The sequence below is a fragment of the Camelus ferus genome, chromosome 1 (assembly GCF_009834535.1).
Source record: "Camelus ferus isolate YT-003-E chromosome 1, BCGSAC_Cfer_1.0, whole genome shotgun sequence".
Classification (NCBI taxonomy): Eukaryota; Metazoa; Chordata; class Mammalia; order Artiodactyla; family Camelidae; genus Camelus; species Camelus ferus.
In genome coordinates this window covers 75445523-75472711 of record NC_045696.1, presented here as the reverse complement: position 1 = coordinate 75472711, position 27189 = coordinate 75445523, and the positions used below count along the sequence as shown (strand labels likewise).

Sequence of the window (27189 nt, the reverse complement as noted above, 5' to 3'; positions counted from 1 at the left end):
GGGTGGGATTTAGTTATTTCTAATGAGATTCTCAAGGCATTTATCATATAGTGATCAGAATTTTGATTTAAATTGAAAAACATTTTAAATTTTCATCCTCTTTAAAGTAATGGGAAAAAATTTTTTCCTATTAAAAAATTAACTGTAAGTTAACAACTGAAATTATTTAGTTTTTAAATGTCTAAATGAAATGGAAATCTGAAAGAGAAATAGTATAGAATGATGTTTAAAACATAAGATTTGAAGAATATTAAGAAAGCCTCAACCATCCATTTGTCCTTCCCCAAATTTTCTTTTATACTCTGCTAATGTTTATTGTCAGCAAGTTATTATTTTTCATTAAGTGCTGTGCTCCACCTTAGTTTTTTGCATACGTAAAACTCTCTAGAAGGATCTCACATTATAGCTCATGATGGCAAGCTGGAAAGAGCCAACCAGTCATTTGACAAGGGGTGACAACTTGTTTTTAACCTAACATTTAATTGATCACTTGTAAATACTCCCTGCATTGAAAAGGACAATGAAGTCAGACATTAGTTCTGTGGGCCCTAGAGCCATGCCAGATCCCCACCATCCAGCATGGATGCAGGACAAGGGAGTGGGATGCACTCGTCCAGCGCTGCTGCCCCTGTCCCAGTGCTCACCCAGCAGGTGACAACACCTCAGCCCAGACCAGCAATGGTTTGCCCAGTGCCACTCAGTCAATCCAGAAGCCAAAGAAATTAAAAGCAAAGAATAGCCAGCTTTTAAAGCTGCAAGTGCAGTGTTCTTCTCCCTCTAACATGTCCATGCATATCACAATTTGATTTCAATTTATCAGACCACATTTTATTGTGACCACATGAAAAGGGACACTAAATAGAGAAAAGGAGTGAGGGGAGAAAATAAAAAGCCTGTGAAGTTTTAGCCAAAATGGTTTTGCCTAGAGTTGGTTGGCCCAAACTTATTACAACATACTTTATTTCAAAAGAAGACAATGAAACTCCAAAACACCATAAACTCTAAGACAAATGTATAAACTACAGGTGCCCATAGAATTTCATATCCTTTTGCAATTTGTATAAGCAATCTAAGTAAATACAGAAAAAACGTCCCTATGGCATTTCCCAGACAACTGATCTATGTGGTAAGCCAGAAAATAAGTGGGAAATATTGCATGCCTCTGCTGTGTTGTCAAAGATGAAACATATGGGGGGGAGGGTTATGAGCAAAAAAGGAGGAAACCCTGTATCTGCATTTCTTAAAATTGGCTTACTATTGATATATACATAACGGTCTCATTTCTGACTTCTGTGAGTGATACTGGGTACATTAGCTGATTTTGCAAGATAGACTCCCATATCCCATTGTTGAGAGCCAATTGACTTGTCCAATTTATTTAACAATAGAAATACACGTAATCATCTACAGGCCTGACTTGGAGCTTTTCTAAGTGATGAACATTTATTCTGACTAAGAAAATCACAAGTCCCCAGTTTTCAAACGGTGCTTTATTTGCCTCCTAAACATATTCCTGAGACTAACTAGAAATAAAAATTGGCCCCTGTGGAGATGTTTGATCCACGCATTGTACCAACCCTGAGTAATAAGTGACACAGCAAGAGGGCCCCTGTGAATGTCCTTCTAAAGGAGATACCCCATGCTTGGCATGTTCAAACTAGGCACTGGGACAGGGCAAATGTTGTTGGGTGACTCTAGTGCAAATGCCTTGCTTCCCTCTCCAAGGGGAGCCTTTAGAAGGACAAAAAGTGAATTGACTGGGAGAAAAAAAATTCTCATATGCAATATGTCACATATGATCTTTTAAAATTTAAGTACAGTAAACATACCAACACACCCAATACAAATATTTGTTAGTTTGAAATTTTAGGTGAAGAACAAATTACAAATAATATCATATCACAACTTAGTAGAGTAGACAGTACATGGCTTTTATACTAAATTATGGATTTAAATCCAGGTTCAGTCACTAGCTGTATGAGTGTAGGGACATTGCTCAACTTCTATGAGATTATTTTGCCTCTATAATGCCTATCATGCTAAATTGTTATAAGGATAGAAACAGTATATATGTAATGTGAAGCTCACAACATGGCCAAGTGAATGGACATTACTATTGTCATTATGATTGCAATAGGATGCCAGTGTTTACATGCATTTCTAGAGGATGGGGAAGGTCTGCATTAGTCTTGATAGGGTGGAACCCTTTCATTCTTTTCTTATCCCGCTCTTCAGTTGAATGGACCATTTCTCAGCCTTGATCTGACACTATTCAGAGTTCAGTTAAGCAATGTTTGATTTCAACTGTACAACTGCATTTCTATTTCCAAAAACTTTAACTGTAGGTATCTTTTTAAACAAAATCTCACTGATATAAAACAAGTAAAAGTAGAGCTGTTCTGCCAGAAATCTCCTCAACCCAACTCAATGTCCTCAGTGTTCTCTAAGACACAGCCAGAACCCTAGTACAACCAGTGGTTCTCAGTCAAGGGGGTAGTGACCCACAGTGGCCATCTGGAAATGAGCACAGATCATTATGGCTGAAATACTGGTGGGAGGGAAATGAGGAAGGCAAACATCTTGCAAAGAGAGGGACACTCCCTCACCCCAGAGGACTGTCACTTCCTGTATGCCATTAGCACCCACACTTAACAACCTCGGCACACGCTCCATTCCTCCTCATCCTTCAGGAACCCGATGAGGTGGATGAATCACGCCTGCACAGAGTGCCCTCTACTCGGCTCTGCATTAGTGTGACAGCTGTTGTGTATCTCCTTGGCTTTAGCCTGGAACAAAACACTGTCTTCTAGGTCAAGTACCACCCACCTGTAAGACTCTCGTAGCCTCAAAGCTGTGACAACTGTAGAAGGGTCAAGCAGAAGTCTGAGGTGGGGAGAGATTATGTATCATTTCCCCAAGTGACACAAACAATATGGAGGTCCTGGATCAACTGGACTCTGAACACCGTTGTTCCACACTCCAACAAACTGCATCTCAAGCAAGTGATGTTAATCTCCGTGTAACCAACCAATGCTCCATGCTAAGCACTGTGGAACATTCAAAATAAAATGAAGGTACAGTCTCTTCTCACAGAAAACGTGTGATCTGGTTAGGGCTGTGGGATTACAATTATGACACCAGTTCCAATGTGTGGGCTTTTTCCTCACACCAAGCAATTCTTAGACACCAGTTAGGTGTCTTACAATTCAACTCAATTCTGACACTACCTACCCAGAGATAGTGTATTGGCTTTCAATACACAATGAGCACTAGTTGTCACCTGTGATTCCAGACCACTAGCTATACAGATCAGAAGTTCCAATGACCGCCTCCTTGGACTTGATTAGTTTACTAGAGCAGCTCCCAGAACTCAGAGAACATTTTACTTACTAGATCACCAGTTTATTATAAATCTATATAACTCAGGAATAGCCAAATGGAAGAGATGCTTAGGCAAGGCACGTGGAAAGGGGTGTCAGGCTTCCATGCTCCTGGGGCTCAACACTCTCGCCAAATCTCCACATGTTCACCAACCAGGAAGCCTTCTGAGCCCTGTCCTCTTGGGTTTTTATGGAGGCTTCATTACACAGGCGTGATTGATTCAGTCATTTGCCACTGGTGATTGAATTCCTCCAGTACCTGCCACCCTCACTAGAGGTAGGGAGACTGAAAGTTCCAACTCTCTGGATACCTAGTACCTCTGGCAACCAGCCCCCATCTTAAGGTAACCTAAAGTCACCTTATTAACATAACAAAAGACACATTTAGCCCTCTCAACTCTTAAGAAATTCCAATGGTTTTAGGACCTCTGTGCCAGAAACAAAGACCAAACATGTATTTCTTACTATAAATCACAATATCACAGGGACATAGACCTCAGAAGCACAAATACCAACACAGGAAATTAGCTATGTGCCTTATGAGTTTAGAGTTTGGAGATCAGTTAGGGCAGAAACCATCCAGAGAACTTCGTGAGAAAGGTTGTATTTTTTCTACTACAAAGGAAAAGTTGGATTAGAGGGTCAGTAAACCTTTTCTGTAAAAAGCCAGATAGTAAATATTTTAGGTTTTGTGGGCCACACAGTCTCTGTTGTAACTATACAACCCTACCATTAAGCAGAACTGAAGTGTAATAATAACCACAGACAGTATGCAAGCAAAAGGGCATGGCTGTGTTCCAATAAAACTTTATTTACAATGACAGATGATGGTCTAGATTTGACCTTTGAACTATATTTTGTCAACCCTTAGATTAGACTACAGACTTAATTACAAACCTTAGTCTGGCCTTCAAGGCTTTTCCAACTGGACTGAAATCTGCCTTTTCAATGTCACTGTTACACCTCAGCAGGTGAAGAATATTAAGGAAGGAGTTTCACTTGAGTAAAGCAGGGGAGACAAGAATGGGAAGGTTATGTCCTACATAGACAAAAATCAGCTTGGCTAGAACAGAGGACTCTGCGGAAGAGGAGAGAGAGATGGAAATAGATATGAGTCCAACACAGAGTGTCTCGAGAGCCAGATTAGGGGATTTATATCTTAACCTGTAGGCAATCGAGAACAGTGTCAGTCATTTAAGTAGGAAAGAAAGATATTTGTACAAGATTAATATTTTTGAGATTAAGGTTTTTCTTTAAGCTTCACAGAGGTCAATAATACTCACTATATTTGTGGGAGACATGAAGATGCACCGCCCAGATGTCCTTGCATGGAAGGACTTGCTGTCCAGATGGGGAGTGTTGTATGCAGCCAGCCTTCACCTGTCAGTGCCTTTAGGGTCTGCCTCTGCATAGACAAACGCCTTGCCTGAGGCTAAACCCTTCCCAGGCAGCTCGCACCTGAGGACCAAGAGAGACAGAGTTTAAAGGCCTCTCAGAACGACACTCTGATGGGCAATATTTGTTTCTAGTTGCCAGATGGTCTGAGGCTTTGTGGGGGCCTGCATCAAAATTTAAACTTTTTCTTTGCTCTGTGCTGCTTCTTGCAACTTACCCTGATACATATGCATTTTGTACCCTTTGTGGGTTGAATTATGTCCCCCACAAATTCATATGTTGACAGCCTAACCCCTAGGACCTAAGAATGTGGCCTTATTTGGAAACAGAGTTATTGCAGATACAACTAGTTAAGGTCACACTGAAGTAAAGCAGACTTTAATCCAGTATGACTGTGGACTTATAAAAGGGGGAACTTGGACACAGACATCCACAAAGGGAGAATGCTGCGTGAGGATAAAAGCAGAGATTGGGGTGATGCTGTCACAAGCCAAGGAATGCCAAAGATTTCCAGCAAACCACCAGAGCTAGAAGAGAGGCTTGAAAGAGATCCTTCCCTCACAGATCTTAGGAGGAGCCAACCCTGCTGCACCCTGATCTTGGACTTCCAGCCTCCGGAACTATGAGACAGTACATTTCTTTTGTGTGAGCCACCCATTTGTGGCACTTTGTTATGGCCAGCCTAGGAAACTGAGACATACCCTAAACTCCATCTCAGCATTTACTGCCAGAGAAACCAATCTGTGATGATATCATTTCAATAAAAAATTAAACTGTTGGGAGTTCAGAATTTGCAGATACCGACTACTATATATAAAATAGAAAAACAACAAGATCCTACTGCATAGCACAGGGAACTATATTCAGTATCTTGTAATAATCTATAATAAAAATATGAAAAGAATATATATATGTATAACTGAATCACTATGCTGCACACCAGAAATTAGCACATTGTAAGCTGAATATACTTCAATAAAAACAAAATTAAACTGACAAACTTAAACAATAATGTGGCATGCCCAAAAGAGAAAAAAAAATCTTAACAAAGGTTTCATGTAGACTTTTACATTAATACATCAAGTAAAAAAAACTTCCATTTATTTTCACTTACATAATGGAAGATTTTTGTGTGCACGTTTTTTTTAAAAGAAAGCAAGTAAAACAAAAACAGAGGCCATAGTAAAAATTTAGAAGCAGAGGCAAGAATGTGGGAGGATAATCAGAAGCATAATAACAATATTTCCCTAAAATATCAAAAGTGTGGGTTAATTAGGTAACATGAAATTGCTGCTTATGCTGAGTATCTGTAATATAAAGAGAAAATAAATGTTCAAGGTGAGAAATTCTGCTTTAGTCTATCTTTAGATAGAAACAACTGTGCTCCAAATTGTTTAATATATTCAAATTATGAACTTCCTACTACACTTGTTCTGCTAGAGGCAATAGTGAAAGATGCTTTCTTTGTTCCAAAATCTCTAGATTAAATGTAATGCAACTAACTTTTTTTCCCTATAACAAAGACAGTTTCTTCAAAAGTTTTATGTGTGACACATATATGCAGTTCTATTACACTGCAGTGACAAAGTTTGGTATTACCATGGCTCCAAAGGCCTGAGTTTACCTTACTGTCACTCAAGCAGATCAAGGGTTAAAGTGGATGAAAGAAGCAGGGAAGAGAGTATGGCAAATTAAACACAACTTTCCGAATTCTACTTTTAGTCAACCTTAGATGAGCATGTGACCTTGAGTAAGTTATTTTTTCTCCCTGAGTGTCTATCATCTCATTTGTAAAACTGAGGGCTGAACCAGATAACCTCTAAATGTTGGTGGTTCTAAGATTTTGAAAGAGTGGACAATGATCAAAAGAAAATAAAACACTTGTACATAGGGTGAAAGGGAAATGCTTGCAGAGCACCAGTGTACAGCTCGAAGTCATGACCCTCCTTAGCCCATCACAAGTCCTCACGTTCTGGTGTAGGAAGTCCCATTCTCTGCATGCACAGAGTAAACAAGATTGCTCATCTCACAACACTCACTCCTTCTCATCCTCCAGTGATCATGAAGGGAACTTAATGAAAAACATAGTTCTTTTAGTAAAATAGATCTGGGCTCAAGTAGTATTTTTACCATACACAAGAGTATCCTTTGAGCATGTAACATAAATTCTGAAAGATTTTTGAATCCTTGCTGTGAATTGTATCTCAATAAAACTGATTAAAAGAAGATGACAATGCCTAACTTCAAGGGTCACTGTCAAGGGTGGTCACGATGGGTGTAGAGATTCTGCATTTAGGTGTTCAACTCAGCAATCACCTCATGATGACATATGTTAACATGGGCATTTCAGTTTGTAATTCTTTCACTAGCATTTGCTTACATAATTTTCTCAAAATAATTAATCAGTCTAGAAAGCAAATAATAAAGCTAGGGAGATTTCCAAGAAAGTACCCACAGAGCACATAAAACCATGAAAATATCTTCTCTTTCCCGCTCATGCCTCAGCTGACTGGGGAAATAAATAAATCTTTAGTAAACATTTCCAGCATCAGATGATATTTCCAAGATTGTATTATGTCTCCAAATGCCTGCATAAGTTAATTATCTTCATGAATATTGGGAATTATTTGTAAAGTGTGCTCCTGAATCTACTGTAGCATCATTGATGACTCAGTCAGGAGGGTGAGAGTCTATTTGCACTCAAAATGGACCCGAAATAACTTATCTGCTATGTGAGTATCCAAATCTTTTCATATGAAAACATGGTAGTTGGTTGGGGGGTGCAGATTTATGTTAGTGAAGGGTTTCAAGGTCTTTTAAAAAATCACTGAGTGTTACACCTGGAAGAAAATTTAGAGGTACAGTAATTTAGTCTACTCCTCGTTTTTGTTTGAAATAACTGGGGCACAGGGGGTTAAATGATTTATCCAAGGCCACAACTTTGCAGTGATGCAACTCGGACTAAAATCTACATGGCCTAACTTCCCAATTTGTGTCCTTTCCACATACTATCCTGCTTCATCATGACAAAATACTATAGGAAAAAAAAATATTGACACATACTTCATGCTTTGGGGCTACACTGACATCTGGATGTATAATCAACTCATATAACTATGTATATTTCCTCTCAACCTCACCTTGATGCTAAAAGAAATGCGAATAGGCCAGAAGATATAGGCATACCCTAAAGAGCCATGTGATCATGGGAAGAGCATGGGCTTTGGCTCAAGAAAGATATGAGTTTAAATGATAGCTCAGTGCAACTCTGAGCTATTTACTCAACCGCTATGGTCCTCAGTTCCCTGTGGTTCCAGTGGAATGGAGATAATACCTGTCCTGAGGGCTTTACAAGGGAGAAGAGATTGTACCTGTGAGGATTCTGGCACACAGTAGGTGTTCAGTAAATGTCAGTTATTATTTATCACTGAGGTCCTTTCATGGTTCAGCCATTTGATTCTCCAGTGCCCTCACAAGAAACATGAAAAGGTCTGAGAATGTCAAACTGAGAAAAACCTTGGGCTCAGGTCTAACTGCCACCAGCTGCCATAGTTAAGAGATCTTGGCTTTGCTCTAGCCTTGGCTCCTGTCTGTAAATGGGAGCTAAATTCTACTATCTCTACCAGGCTATGAGCGGTCTGGGGGATACATTTGTTTCCCCAGTGCCTTTCCCAGGGGCTTACAAGAGTCTTTACATCAATCCATGAGTGACACAGGAAGAAGAACACTGCAGAGGAGCCCAGAGCGGGACAGACCTGCTGTCCTGTCTCTCTATTCTGTCCCTGGAAATCTCCTCAGGGAGGCATTTTCTTAGCTACTTTGAAGACCCCTACCCTGAGATATCCGGAATGTCATTGTCTTCACGTGCTCCATTTCCAACACATATCCCCAGCACAGAATTCCACAGCCCTCATGCATAATTTCATGTGAAAAAGTTACATTTTCTCAAGAGAACAAAGTTCATGTACTTATGCAATAAAAATACCTTCCTTGTTTATTCCATTTCTTCCTCAATTCCCAAGCCCCATACTGCATGCCTTGGTATGATCTGAAAAAGCTGTTCTCAAAAACTCCTCCCCCTGACATCTCTTCATTCAAAATACAGCATGACATTGGTAACCAAAAAGACATCTGCCATCTGGTAAAGTCCTATTTTTACTACCAAGGAACCTAAAATATTAATTGCCTTAAAATACCAACACCTTTTTTATTTCTACTGATCCTCTTTTGTAAATTTCTCCCAAATATAATTATTTGTCAGAAACTGTTTGCAGGGCATTCAAGACTAAGAGAAGGTCACTCAAACATAAACTGGCCATAAATACTCCTGCAACTTAATTATCACTCAAGTGTTTAAATAAAATAAAGGTCCAAGACATGTAGAGATTCAGAAAATAAATGATAAATACAGTGTCTACATTTACATAGAATGGGCTTTGTATCCTCAATGTTGTTAGTAGAAAGTCTAAACAGGTGAAACTTTCAGCTGTTTTGTGCTTTTCAAGAAATTTGAAAATTAACACTGTGAAAACCTTTCAATTTTCCCATCCTAGGGAGTGGAATTTGTTTTTACAAATAAGGGTTTGAGTTCTCCAAACAGTCCAGGAATATACCTGTCAGGCTGAATCCTGCCTGCTGAAAAATTGCATCTTCACCGCCATCATAATTTATCAAGAATTTGATAGGTATCTAAGACTGTACTAAGAGCTATTCATGTAGTAAGATTTAATTTTGTCAATAACTCTACAAAGGAGATAATGTTAACCTTACTTCATAAATGGGGAAGCTGAGGCAGAGAGCAGCTCATTCTCCAGTCATAAAGCCAGGACACTACAGAGCCATAAATCGAATTTAGGTGTCCTTGGCTCCCAAGCTCACGCTCTCACCACTACTGGGTCCCTCACTGAAGTCTTGATATCTGTGACTGACGAATTGTATCTTCCAGACTCTTATGAATGCATCTATAAATTAAAATATCCATAACTCATTTGTTGGTAAAAGGAACTAATAAAATCAGGAGGCACTGTAAAAACCATAACATTTTTAAACATTCAATTAAATCATAACATAAATAAGCTTGTTGAGAGTCTAAGGTTTACAAAAATTAGTATGTGCCTTTTAAACTCACTGCTTGGAGGGGAGTCTTCGGTAACTGTCAGGACTGGAGGTTTCCTGCTGCTGCTGTTTGCTGACACCCCAGTTAGCCTGCCCAGAAACATGTTGACAACAGTAAAGACAGCTGAACATGCTCACGGAAAGATTAATATTAAAAATGAGCTGGAGGAAAACGGAGATTTTTTGTTGTTTTTAACACATGCCATTAGGCACATGATGCAGTTTCCTGTTGCTCTGTTTGTTTCTGAAACAAAAATGGTAGTTGATGGAGGGAATCACGTCTCAGAGATGAGCCACTCCGGAGTCAGGAACAGATCATTAAAATCCTCAACAGGCATCAAATGTTTCATGCAAAGGACAAACACAGAACATTTGGAGACAATGCTAGGGTTAAGATTTTTTGTTTCCCTCTGATCAAACTTTCCATGAGAAGAGAGACTTACAGAGTCAAAAAGACACATTTATGCATTGCAGCCTTCAAAAACACAAGTGCTGGCTTCACATTGCTTTTCATTTTTAAGTGAATATGTGACAATACAAAAATGTCACCACTCGTTAAACTTTTAGATCGCTTCAACAGAGGAAGCCTCCTGCAGGTTGCTGAAGGTGGAACTGTGCCTTTCAGGCTGATTCTGTCTCCATCATGGACCCTCAGCAAACTCGTCCAGGCCAAAGAATAGTAAGTGCTGGAGCTTAGCATGAGGAAAGAAAGGATCTTAAAGTTGAAAGGGACTTAGTCTAGCTCTTCCCCTGTAGGGAAAGGGAGGAAAGACTATGCCTAGCTGTTACTAGCAAAGACTTCTTTATAGTTCACTGGAAACTGAAAATTCAGCTTAAAATGCAACTCCCTGAGTGCCTGTGGGGTACATACTAGGCAATGCACAAAGTTGAAGGCTCTTTCTTTGGGTTAAATACCAGGCTTTTTTTTTTTTTTTTTTTTTTTTACCTACCCACATAGATCTTGTACTTACACACTTGCCTTCATTCATTCCTTTACTTGAATCATTCAATAAATATTTATTGAGCACACACCATGTGCCAGGAACCCTTCTAGGTGATGAGAATACAAAGATGAATAAGATTTTACCCATACCTTCAAGAAGCTCACATTCTAAATCTATCTAGTGTGATTAATGAGCCTCTAACAAGGAAATGTACAAGATGCAGCAGAAGCAAGCACAAAGGATGTAACTCTTCCCAGGAAGGTCAAAAAGGGCTTCACACAGGAGTGAGGCTCTGGCTGGGACCTGAAGGATGAGGAGCAGTTCAGCAGGCAGACAGAAGGGAGTGGGGCTGTCTGGAAGGAAGCAAGTTTAGACAAGACAGGCAGTGCAATGGTCTCTGTGCACAGTACCTTTATGAATAGTAAACTTATGGAATTATTTATGAAGTGTTGATTAGAGCTAAAAGTTGGGATGTCCTTGAAATATTTTGAAAATTTCTAAACAACTCACAAATAATTCTTTAATAACAGGGTTAAGATGGTTGGGGCATAGCATTCACCTTTTAGATAATTGCACTCTCCCATATGTAATTCATCTCTATGGCTCCCACCTTAACCCTCTACAAAAGAAATCAGGGTAGGTGTCCTAAATGAAAATTTACAGGTATTTAATCAGAGGCAGTATCCTGAGCCAGGAAGACCACAGGGCTCCCCAAACTAGCCATCCAGTGTGACCTGCCCAGCTCTCCCTCCAAGAGGAGCTGCACCTTCAGGTTTTGCTCCATGCCACCTCCCTGCCGTGCCCTGCTGCACTCAGCTCGCTTTCTAACTGCAGTGCCGCATTGCTGACTCACAGCAATCTGATAACTACCTAGAACCTCACTCTCTGTTTCTGCCTCCTCACACATAGCCTGGTCTTCTCCCCCATATATATGGGCACATTAGGGCCTTCCTCCTATCCTGTGTCTACCTGTGCTCCTAGTTAGACAAAACTTCAGTGAGTCTATTTCTGATGTCTTTTCTAAACCACCAAGGTCACTTTGAATTCTGAATCTATCTTTTATCAAAGTGGTAGAACCAGCTTATACAATCTTGTCATTGGTATACTTCAATAATTTAATAGTCTCTTTGAACTCTCTTTGTGTCATTGATTGAAATTTACCTTGGTGAGTTACCCTAGACCCAAGACTTCTTCCTATTGAACAACACTGGCTACCTCCCCAGGCCGCCATTTATTTTTAAGGACCATTCTCAGATTATGTTTCCAACCAGATGTTAGAAACATACCTAGGAACTGTATATGTCCTCAGCCATATTTCCATAAGGGTTGATACTGTGCAACAAATCTCAAGCTAGAAGCATTACCAAGGTCAAGGGAAATGACATCTATAGGAAGCATAGCTTTCCTCCTGCCCTAAAGGAGATTAGGTTCTTCTGACAGTGTTTGATCTTGATAAGCAATAACCATAATGCGAATTTGAATTGTACTATGCTTTAGAGTGTTAAAAAAAAAACTTTCAAATAACTGAACCTAATGGCATCTATATGAGGTAGCTGTTGTAAGCCCTATTTAGTTGATAAGAAAACAGAAGCCCATGGAAATTAAAGGGCCAGCCCTGATTCATATAAAAGTAAATGGCAAAAGTCAGATTCAAAGGCAGGTATTTTTAGGCCAGATTCTATATCAACTCTGGTGTTCTGGAAACATACATTTTATAATGGTTTTCTCTGTTAAAAAGTTGGGGTTACAGACCTATAATTTCCCATTAATCTCAAGTATGTTCCTAGACGTATATTAATTTCATTAATTGAGCTAAAAACCCATTAACAACAGCAGGCAACTATTTTATTGTCCTGGAATGTAAGTCAGAACAGCTTCTCAGACGAGAAACATAACCAGAAAATGATCTTTAAAAAAAAATGCTACTCTAGGGAAGTAACAACTGATGTTCAGTAGAATGAAGTCTTGTAACCAAAGTAAGTAACATCTGAATCAATGACATCTCAAAGAGTTCAGTGAAGAAATCTGTAACATTTTTGCAAATCTTTCTTTGGGCTTATCTTTACTGCATTTTTGTTTCTGCACTTCAGTCTGTTCTATCTGTCCTTTTCCAAAGAAGTGGTCTGTATTGTTTTATCATAATCAGTTTTTAGTATATCAGTTCTAAAAGACCAAGTAACTATGATTTTAAAAAGCAATAAGGGGATGAGATCAAAGGATGTGGAATTTTTTTCAAGTGTTATAATAGAACTTGAATCTATTTTTTAAGATAAAAGAAATAAATTAGTCCTCAATGCTTTGATAAGTGCAGCTAGTTGCTAGCATAAAATTAATTTAAGGTCATAGACAAAAAAATGCCTGTCCCAGGTGATGAAGAAAGCAGCTTAGAGACCTGATAAAGGCCCTGTGTACCAAATTTTCCAGCATAGAGGTGGACAATTTAGTCTCTAAGCAGTTTTTGATTACCCCAAAAAAGGAACTGTGATAATAATGATTGGAAGACTGAAGGAACTAGCAAAGAGAAGGTAGTGATTATGGGTCTTCCACGTGAAAGTAAAATTTGAAGTTTTCTAAATCATTCTAGGCCCTGTCAGAGAGATAGTGTTTGATCAGTAATCCATCACTTAACAACTGGAAGGCCAGCAGGCATCAATCAAACTCAGCAGAATATGCAGAGGGAGGGGAAGCAGAAGCAACTTCCCAGTACACATGGGTCTATTTGAAGCCAGTTGAATTCTACGACCTCATATCAAGGAGGGCAAGAGTGTGAAATTCCTTTGGAATTATTCAATAAAGGTCTTATATAGACAGCCTGATTTGGTCAGATGCCTCCTGTGTATATGAATATAAGGAATCCCATTTATTCTCAAAAAAAAAACCAAAAACCCCCGAAGAAAATTCAGCAACCAGTTTTACAGAAAGATGCTCCAATTATTTATTTCATTTTCCCTTTTTGTAACCTGACATATTTCTATCTTTGGGGATTACCAAAGCTTTGGTTAAACCCAGAAGGCAAAATCACCCTCATCATCTCTTAGAGTGCTGAATACCGCTTGTGTGATACATCATTTTTTCAGATGGCATTTAAGTGCAAAAAATTTAGAATATCATATCACCTATGTGGGTGCACTGAATATGTCAAAATGAGCAGAAGCAACTTCAACAGCTTTCTTCTGCATACTGCCTTAAATTTTATCAACTGTCCTCTTACTTGGTTCTCAAAACACCTGTATGAAGTGGCCACAACATATTAGTATTTCCATGTTACAAATGGACAGGCTGAGTGCACATGACTTTCCCAAGGACACACAGTTCCAAAATGGCAGCCACGATACTGAAACCCAGCTTTCCAACTACAAATCCACCAGTAAACCAGGCTTCTAAAGAAGTATGACTGGAAGTTTCTGATTAGGATATTCCCTACCACTGGTTTTCTGCATTTTTTAAGGACCCACAAAGGTGGATATAAGGAGTTCAAACTACGGTGGCTGGTCAGTCAGGCTATACATCTTTCCTGAGCATCTGCTAATTTTGAAGCACTTGCTGATTGTGCTAATAAAGGAAGCTACAAAGTAAAAATACATATCCAACACAGCTTCAGCCCTCAGTAAAAGAGATACAAATAACTGAAATAAAATGTGACACATTTAAAATACTGACATGAGTAGAAGAGGAAATTCTGACTCATTCTGATTGGAGTCAGGCAAGACCTCCCTAAGAACGTGGTACTTGAAATGAGTTTTGAAGATAGAGGAAAATGATGTTGATTTCCAGATGGTACATTTTACATGCCCAAGTAAACTGGACAATTGAGCATAAATTACATAGCTTATTAAAAATTGTGCATATTGAATTAGGAGAAAGCAATTAAATCTGAGCTATTAACTATAAAGCACATTAGCTACTACTTCTCATTCCCCTTGGAGAAGTAGCATCTGAAGCAGCTATTTTGAGGAATGGTCAGTCAAACCACCAACAATTCAATAACTAGTGACCAAACAAATAAAGGGGATGGCAGAGTCATGTTTACAGGAGAACAAGAAGGCCCTGCACACCTGCACTATGTAACAATAGCAGATGGCAGAAGCTGGAAAAGGAGACCAAAAAATCTACAAGAAGTGGCTAATTTCAGCAAATGAAGACTCAGGCTGACTGACTGAACTCTTTTGAATCCATTCAGGGTCAATTTCTCCTAGACAATCTTGGGAATTGTACTTAAAGTATTAAAGTGCACACTTTACAAGCAAGGGTTGTCAAAACGTCCAATGAGTTGTTAGCCAAGAAAAGCAACCCAGCAGGACACTAGAGAATTTATATGAAACAACATCTGCAAAGTAAAGACTTCTGGGTCACTTAACAGAGCTTCTGAAACATCTTTTCTGCCCCCATCCTCACCTCTCCATTCTGTCAGTACACAATGGCAAAAACAAAGGAACAGACAAATAATTTAGCAGATATGGACAGGACTGGCAGTTCATGAAGCAGACGGCAAGTAAAATGCATTAACAGCATCATTTGTCAAGTACGCATATGGGTCATAAAACAAAAGAGAACTCATCTACATACAAAGAGACAAGTTTTGTCATCATCATGAGTGAGCATCTCAGCAGGAAATCACCCCATCACTGTTACTAGGGAGAAGGAAGCAAGACAACAGAGGTCATAGTATTCATGGATTTTGTTCATCTCTTCACACTTTAATTCAGTTAACTTCTATTACATGCAATTTGTGTGCCAGGCAGTGTTAGACAATAGGTTACAAAGGAAATTGGGACCCTATTTCTGGGCTCAAGCAGTATTTCTCAAGAGCAGTATTAGAGAAATGCAAGGGCATTTATAGGAGGGTAGGAGCTGGGTCTTAGAGATGAGGACTTGCTCAGACAAAAATGAGAGGAGAGGGATGGGCAGGCACAAAGGCAAAAGAAGGCAGCCTGAGCAAAAGCAATTGATGGGAAAGTGAACAACATCAATGCGGGGCGGGGTGGGGGGGACTAGAAGCAGATGTGGATGGGCAGTGACCTATGTGTAAGTTAACTGAAGAAAACGAAACTAAAAAAAAGTAGCCAGAGGCCACATAGGAATGGCTTCATATGTCAAGAAGCTTGAACTATCTGAACAGACCAATGGAAAATCCATTGAGAAATTTAAACTGAGAATCTCTAATTCCTTATTTTAATTGGAGTGACTTGAGAGCTTCACATTTAGGATACTTGCTGTTAGATCTTGATAAATAGTCTTTATTATGTTAAGCAGTTTTCTTCTTTTCCTATTTTACTTAGAATTTTATTAGGGCTGGCTGCTGACTTTTATCAAAAGCCTTTCAACATCTTCCAGTAAGATCACATGGCTTTTCTCTTTGAATTTGTTGAAGGCTTATGTTGATAGATTGATGGATGTTGCATGACTTGAATAAATCCAACTTTGTCACAATATATTATTTTTTGATATCTTGCTGTATTTTATTTTCTAATATTTTATTTAGAATCTTAAATCCATATCCATTAATGATCCTGATCATTCTTTCCCTCTTTACATGGTTTTTGTTTCTCTCTTTTTTTTTTTTTCCAGAAATAACTTTATCCTGTTTTGGTACTAAGTTATATTGACTTTGTAAAATCAAATTAAATGATTTACTCATTTTTCTATGATCTGGATTAGAAACAGCTTTAGAATGACCTGTTCCTTAAGGTTTAGATAAAATTTCAGCTGTAAATACATGTTTCTGGGCTTTCCACAGACCTAGATATCTAATTTCGATCTTATCTCTTCCATGATGATTGCTTTATCAAAGTTTTTGTTTCATTTCTCATTCAGCTTTACCAACTTACATTTTGATAGCAAATTATTCATTTCATCTAGGATTTCAAATATTTCATTTCCATACAATTATTTTAATCTTCTATATGTGCAGTTATATCTTTTTTCTCATTTATGTCTTGTATATTTTTATTCACTGTGTTTTCCTTAATCAGCTCATAACAGGTAAATCTATTCCATTAGACTATTTAAGGTTTCAAATTTGTCTTTTCTTCCATTTCTTACTTCCCATATTACTAATTTCTGCTTTTATCTTGATAATATTCTGTTTCTTGCTTTTCAAAATTGCTTTTCTAATCTCTTCAGATGCATACTATTTGCTTTTATGTTTTTCATTTTTCCTCTTTAATAGTAAAGTCATTTAAGGCTGTACATTTTTGAGTAGCAGGTTATAGCATCCAGAGTCCTCCTCTGTATTTTCTACATAGTAGTAAGCATTTCCATTTGACTCTCCCTTGATCCAATGGTAACTCACTAACTCTGTTAGTATGTAATAGAAGAAGTGGCTCAAAAAATTCTAACCTTTAAAAATCTGTAAGGATTTTCTGTGTAGCCAAGTACTTCATATTTTTATTATTATTATTATTATTATTATTATTATTATTATTTTGATATTATCATTTCATAAATATAGTTTATAATTCTCTATTTGAAAGATGGAAGCCTTTTAAAAATACTTATTGATGTATGATACTGTTCAATTCTTCTATGATTTTACCTATTTTTTGTATGTTCATTTTGTCCATTTCTTGGAGAGCACCGTCACTGATTTAAAATAAAATTGCCTATTATAATATTTAAAAGTTATCTGATTTCTAATAGTTTTTGCTTTATGTATTTACTGATTTATATTTTTTAACTGATGGGAGAGTGAATATAGGCTTATGACTATTATAGCTTTTTCAGAAATGATCAATTTTACCATTTTATAATGCTACTTTTATCCTCTATAGTGCTTTTAAGTTTAAATATATTGACTTCCATTGATACTGCAACCCTTGCTTTCTTTTAGCTTGTATTTGCTTGGTTTCTCCTTTTCTACTTCTTCATTTTCAACCTTTATTTATCACTTTGATTCTACTTCTCTATGAATAGTACATACATGAGTTGAAATTGTTTTTAACCCAATTTGATAGTCTCAGTCTTTTAAAGGGAAAAATCTATTTACAAATCATAAAATAGCCAATATACTCAATTTATGTCTTCCTTTCCACTTTATCATAATTGTTTATTTTATATTATTGTTGTTATTTTTTTTCTTTTTCCTAGTTCAATCATGTTGTTATTCAGTGTGGTGGATCTTTTTTTCTTTTGTTAATTTGGAAGTTTTACTGTACTATTCCATTCCATCAGTGAATATCTTTCCTCTCCCTACATCTTAAACTACTCTTAAATACTAAGTATTTTCCCACTAGAATACTGTTTCCACAACCAGGATGCTGTATTTCTCATCAACTTGTCCCCTCCTCCGTCCTCTCTGTAACATGAGACTTTAAATAACTTGGTCCTCTCTTCCTTTCCCCAAGAAGTCCTCTGGAATGCTTTTACTCATCTTCTCCCTCTCCGTTCCAGGCTTTTATCAGAATTCCTTTTTCAGGGTGACCATTCTGCCTCAAGTGTCTTCACAGAGCATCTTTGCAGCATGTTGCCAGTCAGCCTGTCTCTGTCCAATTGTGTGTGTCTGTGCAGATATAAATGTGCATGTTTGTCACTGTTTCCTACGTCTTCTCTTCTTCTGCCTCCGTTGGTTCTTTGGTTCCTTCAATAAATATCCACACAGTAAACAAAGATCTACTGGAGCACTTCTATTTGAAGACGATGATGAGAAAATAATGTAAATCCTCCCTGACACCAGTGGATTTCAGATCTTTCTTCTGTGCAGGGAAAACAATTTCTTCGTACTTTTTAAAAATTATTGTCTCTTTTTCACCGTTTCCTTCTTCTGCCCCTATAACACCTGTTTTTACCTGTTTGATTTTCTGCATTAAATCCCCATGTCTCTTGTCCTTTTAAGCCTCATATTTTTGTTCTGTGCCTCAAAATATATCTTGCATTTGACTTTCCATCTTAACAGGGACCAGACCAGCCTCTTTAATATCCAATAAAATAGTTTAGTTGGAAAATCATGTATTTAGTTGGCTCTTCCTCTCTCTCCATATACATATATATATATATATGGATATGTGATCATGAATTATCAAATAAGTCAAATATCAAAATTATTAACATCCAAGTATCATGAAAATATAAGGAAAATAACAGGATTAATTTCAGCCTTTTTAAAACACAGACTTGGAAGCATCATTTTTGCCTGTGCTACCTCTTCTTTGTTCGGACACACAAGGCCACCATGGGGCCTCATGCAAGTTTTCTACTCTGTAATTCTGGGGCTGTAATTTATTTCCTAGATATAATAGGGGTTTTTTCCTACTTATAGGGACAATTTTCTAGCAGGTGGTTCATAAATGTTTTGATGAAGAGGTAGTTTTTTTTTTCTAATTTTCACAAAGTCACCATCTGGCCACGTTCATAGTTAAGATTTCACCAAATTATCCTCTATTCCATGAACTTCATCCTCCAAAGGAAATGAAAAAGATAACATTTTGAACTTAAAGATAATGTCAAGCTGTTTTGAATGGCTTGCTTGATTTTTATAATGCAATGCATTATAGTAAATCTACCCAAGACATTTTCTTCTCAGTTGCTAAAATTCTGGGGAATTTTTTCTTCAAAAGCTATGATTAGTTTTTAAATTTCCCTGTAGAAGTGATGGTTTTATGAAATACTTATCCAATATTTTCCATTTTATAATGTTAATATTCCATCTTAATAATAATAAACTATTAATTTAAATAAACATTTGGGGACATTCTACACTTTTTTTGATTGACTGCTGCTTCTCATTACATACTTACTAGACATAGTTGGGCCACGCTATCAACTCTGTCGCTATCAAGAGCTTTGCAGCAAGCTTTAAGAATGTTGGTTCTGACACGTCTCAATTATTTCAGGTTATTTTGAATTTCCTTCATTATCTTGCATATTTTCTGATATTTCAATCTCACTTCAAAAGATTATACTGTTTTTAACTACCAGTCAGTGATCCCAATTAAAAACATAATTTTAAAATTAGTATAATTTAAAAAGACATATTAGGAATGGAATTAATACAACACATGCACACACACACGCACACACACACACACACACACACACACACATAATTTGAGTTACTTCCTTAGCAGGAATTAAAATAAAACATGGATTCCTGTGTAAATTAATATTTGATTGAATGCAATCTCAGCAGGATATTGATCTGATTTTTGTGGGGGCAGTTTTTGTGTGTGTAACATCTAAAATTTCTGAATCTTAGAAAGCTGACAAATTCCTTTTTCATGAAACAGGCAACATAGGTCTCTTCTAATTTGCTGAGAAATGCTTCCACCCTTCCATATTATCATCACTGGTTCCCATCAAAGGCATTCTCTATTCATTTTGATAAATGGCATAAGAATTCCTTGAAGACAAAAAAAGTTCCAGATTCCCAATAACTTTCCAGTTCATAAAAATGTTGTGTTTGGTGAGCTTATCTGGAAAAGTTTCAGGTTTAATGATGTTGGAAAAGCAATTCTACTGATTTATGTATGTGCTAAAAACTTTGCAAAACACAGAAATTCAAAACTCCTGCCTCCAAAATCTGTAAGCAAATTGATTTTTCAGAAAGACACACCAGATTTAACTTTTGGATTTTTTTTTTTTGTATCTCTGGCATACAACAGAATCCCCCAAGAGCAGACATGACTCAGGTTTCAAAGAACACTGTTGAGGAGAGACTCTGCTCTAAGCAACAGGAACCACAAATGTAAGCCCCAGGCTTTGCAGCAGGTCTTCACTTTCCCTTCCCCACAATGGGAATAAAAACATTTCCACTTCAGGAAACTGAAACCAAAGTTCCAACATTAGTGGAATTGCCTCTTTTCTCTCTCCTCTCATTACATGACACTTGACTTCCACTTAAGTCCCAGAAGCAAAAATAAAAGTGGAAATAAATCTCTCTGTGTGAAATAAAGGAATAAAGCATCCTCTTCCCATACCAATGAATACCCTGTCCTGGGCAGGGGCAGATCCCACTGGTGGAACTCTGAAAACAGTACAGTCCTTCAAGAGAGCAGCTTTGTAATGCATGCCAAAAGCCTCTGGAATGTTCACACATTTCAGGCCAATGATCCAGACCTGAAACTTTATCCTAAATAAATATAATTAGAGATGTAGACAAAGATTTATGTAAAAAGACCTTCAGCAGAGCACTATGCTAATGAAAAATTTAAAAACCACCTGTGTGTTTAACAGTGGATTTCTTAAATAGTCTAGGGAAGATTCATATGATAAAATATTATGCATCTTTTAAAAAAGATTTGAAGAGGGGAGGGTATAGCTCAGTGGTAGAGTGCCTGCCTAGCATGCACAAGGTCCTGGGTTCAATTCCCAGCACCTGTGTTTGAAAAATAAATAAATAAATAAACCTAAAAAATTATCTCCCCCCATTAAAAAAGAACATTAAAAAAAAAAAAAGAAGAAACAAAAAAGGAAGAAAAAAAGTAATAAAAAAATAAAAAAGATTTGAAGATTTTAAAATAACATGGAAAACATGTTATAATGTTAAGGAGAAAATTAACATAAAAAACTACATATGCAATGTAATTCTAGTTTTTTAAATATTAATAATACATATTAATACGTTATCTGTGGATTATAGCACTGCAGGAAACTTTTGTTTATATTGTCTACTTACTCTAACTTTCCAATCATGAGTATGTATCACTTTTCTCTTTTTTTAATTTTTTATTGAAGTGTAGCTGATTTACAATGTTAGTTTCAAGTGTACAGCAAAGTGATTCAGTTATACATATACATATATATTTTCTTTTCAGATTCTTTTCCATTATATGTTATTATAAAAAATTGCATATAGTTCCCAGTGCTGTACAGTAGGTCCTTTTATTTATCTATTTTATATATAGTAATGTGTATGTGTTAATCCCCAACCCCTAATTTATCCCTCCCTGCTCTTTCCTCTTTGGTAACCATAGTTTGTTTTCTATGTACTTGAAACTGTTTTTGTAAACAGAATTTGTAGTACTTTTTCTGGATTCCATATATAAGTGATATCATATAATATTTGTCTTTCTCTGTCTGACTTATTTCACTCAGTATGATAATCTCTAGGTCCATCCATGTTGCTGCAAATGGCATTATTTCATTCTTCTTTGTGGCTGAGTAATATTCCATTGTGTGTATGTGTATACCACATCTTCTTTATCCAGTCATCTGTTTATGGACATTTAGATTGTTTCCATGTCTTGGCTATTGTAAATAGTGCTTCTGTGAACACTGGGGTGCATTTGTCTTTTCCAGTTATACTTTTCTCTAGATATATGCCTGGGCGTGGGATTGCTGGATCATATGGTAAGTCTATTTTTAGTTTTTCAAGGAACCTCTACAATGTCCCCCATAGTGGCTGGACCAATTTACATTCCCACCAACAGTGTAGATGGGTTCCTTTTTCTTCATATCCTCTCCAGCATTTATTATTTGTAGACTTTTTAATAATGGCCATTCTGACTGGTGTGAGGTGATACCTCATTGTAGTTTTAATTTGCATTTCTCTAATAATTAGCAATATTGAGCATCTTTTCATGTACTTATTGGCCATCTATATGTCTTCTTTGGAGAAATGTCTATTTAGGTCTTCTACCCATTTTTTTATTAGATTGTTTATTTTTTGATATTAAGCTATATGAGCTGTTTGGAAATTAGTCCCCTGTCAGTTATATCATTTGCAAATATTTTCCCCCATTCTGTAGGTTGTCTTTTCATTTTGCTTATGGTTTCCTTTGCTGTGCAAAAGCTTTTAAGTTTAATTAGGTCCCATTTGTTTACTTTTGCTTTTATTTCCATTATTCCAGGAGTGGTTCGAAAAAAAATTGCTGAAATTTATGTCAAAGATCGTTCTGCCTATGTTTTCTTCTAGGAGTTTCAGAGTATCCAGTCTTACATATAGGTCTTTAATCCATTTTGAGTTTACTTTTGTATATGGTGGTAGAGAATGTTCTAATTTCATTCTTTTACATATAGCTGTCCAGTTTTCCCAGCACCACCTATTGAAGAGACTGTCCCCTCTCCACCATATATTCTTGCCTCCTTTGTCATATTATATTAATTGACCATAAGTGCACAGGCTCATTTCAGGACCCTTCATCCTGCTCCATCAATCCACGTGTCTGTCCCTGTGCCAGAATCACACTGCCTTGACTACTGTAGCCTTGTAGTACAGTATGAAGTCAGGGAGCGTGATTCCTTCAGCTCCATTCACTTTTATTATAAGAATTATACAGTGTTTTGTTTTTAGGTGGGAAAACAGGGCATGCAGTGAAGCCACCGTCATATCTAACCTATGCTCTTTTTTTTTTAACATTTTTTTATTGAGTTATAGTCATTTTACAATGTTGTGTCAAATTCTAGAGTAGAGCACAATTTTTCAGTTATACATGAACATACATATATTCATTGTCACATTTTTTTTTGCTATGAGCCACCACAACATCCTGTATATATTTCCCTGTGCTACACAGTACAATCTTGTTTATCTATTCTACTTTTTGAAATCCCAGTCTGTCCCTTCCCACCCCCCACCCCCTTGGCAACCACAAGTTTGTATTCTATGTCTATGAGTGTCTGTTTCTGTTTTGTATTTATGTTCTTTTTTATTTTTAGATTCCACATATGAGCGATCTCATATGGTATTTTTCTTTCTCTTCTGGCTTACTTCACTTAGAGTGACATTCTCCAGGAACATCCATGTTGCTGCAAATGGCATTATGCTGTCAGTTTTTATGGCTGAATAGTATTCCATTGTATAAATATACTACTTCTTCTTTATCCAGTCATCTGTTGATGGACATTTAGGCTGTTTCCATGTTTTGGCTATTGTAAGTAGTGCTTCTATGAACATTGGGGTGCAGGTGTCTTTTTGAAGTAGGCTCCCTTCTGGATATATACCCAGGAGTGGGATTCCTGGGTCATATGGTAAGTCTATTCCTAGTCTTTTGAGGAATCTCCATACTGTTTTCCACAGTGGCTGCACCAAATTGCATTCCCACCAGCAGTGTAGGAGGGTTCCCCTTTCTCCACAGCCTTTCCAGCATTTGTCATTTGTGGACTTTTGAATGATGGCCATTCTGACTGGTGTGAGGTGATACCTCATCCTAGTTTTGATTTGCATTTCTCTGATAATTAGTGATACTGAGCATTTTTTCATGTGCCTATTGATCATTTGTATGTCTTCCTTGGAGAATTGCTTGTTTAGGTCTTCTGCCCATTTTTGGATTGGGTTGTTTGTTTTTTTCTTATTACGTCGTATGAGCTGCTTATATATTCTGGAGATCAAACCTTTGCCGGTTTCATCATTTGCAAAAATTTTCTCCCATTCCGTAGGTTGTTGTTTTGTCTTACTTATGGTTTCCTTTGCTGTGCAGAAGCTTGTAAGTTTAATTAAGTCCCATTTGTTTATTCTTGCTTTGATTTCTATTGCTTGGGTAGACTGCCCTAGGAAAACATTTTTGAGATGTATGTGAGATAATGTTTTGCCTGTTTTCTTCTAGGAGGTTTATTGTATCTTGTCTTATGTTTAAAGTCTTTGATCCATTTTGAGTTTATTTTTGTGGATGGTGTAAGGGAGTGTTCTAGCTTCATTGCTTTACATGCTGCTGTCCAGTTTTCCCAACACCATTTGCTGAAGAGACTGTCTTTATTCCATTGTATATTCTTGCCTCCTGATTCGAAGATTAGTTGACCAAAAGTTTGTGGGTTCATTTCTGGGCTTCTATTCTGTTCCATTGATCTATGTCTGTTTTTGTACCAATACCTTGCTGTCTTGATTACTGTAGCTCTATAGTATTGTCTGAAGTCTGGAAGAGTTATTCCTCCAGCCTCTTTCTTTTTCTTCAGTAATGCTTTGGCAATTCTAGGTCTTCTGTGGTTCCATATAAATTTTATTATGATTTGTTCTAGTTCTGTGAAATATGTCCTGGGTAATTTGATAAGGATTGCTTTAAATCTGTCAGACTGCCGTGGGCAGTGTGACCATTTTAACAATATTGATTCTTCCAATCCAGGAGCATGGGATATCTTTCGATTTTTTTAAAGCTAACCTATACTCTTTTTTTTTTAACCTATACTCTTGATAAAAGTAACTTTACAAATACATTTCTGTATACAGAATGTATTTGTTTATATCCATTTTGCTGATTCTTTCCCTAAGTAAATTATGAAATGTAGAAATATTTATTAAGACTTTCTTAGATGTCTAGCATTGAATAACACTTAGAAATTCTTCAATTAACAAACATAATAGATTTTCCTATAGTTTTGCACAGTGGAACCTTTTACAATGAATGCTCACACACTTGCTAAAAAGCATTTTGTTAAATAATTCTTCTTCCACCCTAAAGATCTAGCAACATTTAGTGTGTTATTAAAATACACACATGAATGCAAACACCAACATACATATAAATCCTTGTCCTTTGGACCCAATTTTGGAGCCTACTGCATAGAAGGGATTTTTTGTTTTATTTCATTTTGTTTTTAAGACAGATGTCTTTTAATTAACTGATATCGAAAGCAGCAGGTATCATATCTAATGCTACGCTGTGTAGGGTACATAATACTGCAGCGCCGTAAGTCATAAGAATAACAATAGCAACTACTGATCATCTTCGCCTTGATTGCTTATAGATACACCATGTCTGGAGTGTCACATTGGTATACTGCATGTTTCCCCAAAGCAGGAATATTGCATCTAGGCCCCGGGAAGTAAGAGAACCCAAATGAAATAAAACTCCAACAACTTTCACTGCTCTATTTTATGTTTTATTTTAAAACTGATTTATGTCTGATCCCCTGATAGGCTTCAGGAGGATGGAAATGCAGCCCCAGTAAGCTGTCTGCCAGATGCAATGGCTCAGCCAAAGAATGATGGCTTCAGAAAGTTGGTTAAACTAGCCTGTGCCAGTGCTTTCTCATGGGCATCCAGGGGAGGGAGAGGGCATCTTTATCTGTGTTTGGTGGTGGGAGGGGGAATGTTAGGGAGAAAGTTTCTCCCCTTCCGAAAGTTCAGGTAAATCAATTAACATGAATGTTCTATTATCATCTGCCTCCTTTTCCCATTTCAACCACAGGCATACAGAATGGTAATTCTTTGAAACCTGCTGATAGGAGTAACTGCTGATGGAAAGGGAGATTTCCTGCAGGACTTTCTCTCCTAATTTTCATGAATACAGACAGAAATACAATCAAAGAATCCCAGACAGTGATCCAAATCATGGCCTCACTAGATGGGCTTGTGCTTGTAGCCCACAGATCAGAGATCCTGTTCAGCTGCTGTCATTAGTATAGAATTATATCTAATGTCAATTCTGTCCTTAGAAGAACTGTGAAAATCTATAGCTTATCTTTTAAAAAGGTTTACCAACCCCAACTTAAAAACATAGAACTAGAAAATCAAAGGTAAAAACAGGCATGAATATTTGCCAGATGGGAAGAGAAAAAAAATATGCTGGTAAGCTCCAGTTTACACTTTTTCTTTTCTATGGTTTTAAAAAATTCTTCTAGTACTTATATTTCTAGATATTTATAGGAGAACAATTAGGAATAAAAGTTTCATGAGATAAAAACAATGCTGTATTATGAGTCAGAAGACATATTTACAGGCTATGTGACCTTAGGGTAATCATTTAACTTCTCTCATCCTCAATTTCCCCAGATGGAAATGGAACTATTCATATTTGCCTTACCTCTCAGTAACTTTGTTCTGAGGATCAAATACGTTTGTGTGAATATACTCCATAAACGTAATGTTTTAGAAACTATTATTCCATTAGTGAACTTTAAAAAATTTCTAATGAGAAGGAAAATCTTTATGAAAAGTGATGTAGACAAATGAAAGGCACTTCAGTCATCTTGGAAATCAGACACTGTGCTTTAAATGTCAGATTTTCATCAACTGTTTTAACTATTTTCTAGGGCTAAGACTTGACATTTATATTAGAGAATGCCTCTTTTATGGATCTAAACTGAGTCTTCAGAGTGAATCAGTTTCAGCTTTCACAGGAATGTAACAGGAAGGAAGCAGTTTCTAAACTAACTTTCCCGTTGTTCCTAGAAAAATACAACACGGCAAAAGCAGTTACTCTCTGTTTTATTCAGAGCACAAATTATATACTCCAAAATACAATTAGCACTTGTATCTGTAACAGATAACTACACTTTCTGGTTATGTATCTATCAAATTTTCATTTTAATAGTGATGACTCATAATAAAATTATGCATTCATCATTCCATTCATTAAACTGTTTAACTTGCAGGCTGTGCATGTAAACTGCAAATTCTCTGCATATGTGATCACATCATTCTCGCCCAGGCTCCAATTCTCAACCTAATATTTGTTAACATACACATATTCTTTTCAGAACAAGTT

At 37.0% G+C, this 27189-nt stretch overlaps 1 long non-coding RNA gene across 1 annotated transcript in view; it reads right to left on the bottom strand.

The window, feature by feature from the left end:
- Positions 1-27189, bottom strand: part of LOC116664969 — a 111434-nt gene that overhangs the window by 10809 nt on the left and 73436 nt on the right. The window contains exon 2 of the long non-coding RNA XR_004321536.1: positions 4664-4838. This is a non-coding gene — a long non-coding RNA (uncharacterized LOC116664969). The remainder of the gene's footprint in view (positions 1-4663; positions 4839-27189) is intronic.